The sequence below is a fragment of the Diaphorina citri genome, unplaced genomic scaffold (assembly GCF_000475195.1).
Source record: "Diaphorina citri unplaced genomic scaffold, Diaci psyllid genome assembly version 1.1 scaffold95, whole genome shotgun sequence".
NCBI classification, from domain to species: Eukaryota; Metazoa; Arthropoda; class Insecta; order Hemiptera; family Psyllidae; genus Diaphorina; species Diaphorina citri.
In genome coordinates this window covers 368,563-370,282 of record NW_007377532.1, presented here as the reverse complement: position 1 = coordinate 370,282, position 1,720 = coordinate 368,563, and positions in this window count along the sequence as shown.

Below are 1,720 nucleotides of genomic sequence, written 5' to 3'. Positions count from 1 at the left end.
GCAAGACTTCCACCCTCCGTTTCTGAGTTGGAACAATTTGCATTCTCCTTCTTCGCCTTAGCGTCTGCCTCGACAGCGGGACTCCGGGTGTTATTTTCTTCTTTCTTGTTCGAATCGTCAGGTCGCACCGCAGTCTCATTCATATTCACCTCGACAAAATCGGTGCAGGACATCTCGTTGTCGGGCTCTGACTGCTTATCCCCACTAGCGTTCTCATTCTCTCCTCCCGCAAGCATCCCTCGCTGCGCCCGAATCTCAGCTTCCAACTTCACCAAGCCCTTGGCCTTGGAGCTACGCGTAGGTTTAAGTTCTGAAATGGGTCTCGCCTTGATAGTTGGCCGTGCGGTGTGTCTTATCCCGCCCAAATGTTTCTTCACTCCACAGACCCTCTTCCCTTTGGCGGGAGAAGGTTTCTTTCCGGGCGATTTATTTTTGTTGGGCGTCTTGCCCTTGCTACCACTCAGGTAGGCTAAGGTGCGTTCGCTATTGAGACAGTAGGTCATAAAGTTGATGTCTTTTTCGGCGCTGTTGGTGGCTTGCTCAGGGTCAGAGTTGGGACTGACAGGTGTTGGCTTGGATGGGGTTTTGTTACTTGAGGTGGCTGAGGTATCCGCTTTGTCTCCCTTTTGACCAGCGGGATTAAGGTCTGCAATAGAAAATTCTACAACACGTTAGATACGGGGGGAAAAGTGTAGGGTACCTATGCAATAATTTTAGATTCTAGGTAGCTTAGTGTAATGTAAGAACAAAAGGGATATTGGACACAATAATCATAAATACTGAACACTGCAAATGAGATGTGCCTAAGGCCCCAGTTCGGCACAAGTGATTTTTTTTTCTTTAATGTAATATTTATAGTGGGAATACTACCATAAACAAACAAAAGTATGTCTTGTCTTGGACTTTAATCCATCTCAACACTTTGGTGTTCAGTGTTAAAATGAAAACCAAAGTCAGATCTCACAGAGCAACCAATTTGATTCTGTCGCCAGGATAAAATCTCAACACCACCTCCTTCAACTGGAGTTGGGTGAATTTGTATCCTTGTAAAACCAACATGGTAAACACTGTGAGTTCTTATGCTGAAAATTAAAACATTTAGGTAGGTACTTAATGAATAAAAGGAAGATAAAAAAATTGTGTACTTAGGTAGATGATCTAGGTAAATTTATTAGATTTAAATTAGAAAAAAAAAAACAAGATTTAAAAACTATTTACAACAGCAAAAGTAAATTTTAAATTGAGAATTTTTGATGAACTGTATGTATCCCAATTGAACATTTCCAAATTAGATACTCAACATGTGTCCGCAACTTCAAACAAATTCTGTTGAGATGTCAATGAGCAAGCCAATACACCAAAAATCAGATAACGGAGCTTTTGGCATGTGACTTTATATGATGATACATTTGAGACTTTTCCTCAAGTTTGCACATTTTTGACGTCTGAGTTTTTCCCCAAGTTTTGTACAATCCACGTCCAGCTCACACATGATTCCTTTCTGTGTTTCAATCAGGGGATGACTTTCTATCCAAACAGCCATTTTTATCTGAAAAAAAAACACAATACATAGGTAGGTACCTACTCTGTACTCTCAAATTATTTACTCAGAACTCTCAGAAGTAGGTATTGAGAGCAGTTGATATAAACAATTTGTTGCTCCATCTGTCCCACATTTCAAATTAGCTCCTGCACTTTGTATTTTTGTCAAGTAAAGTTT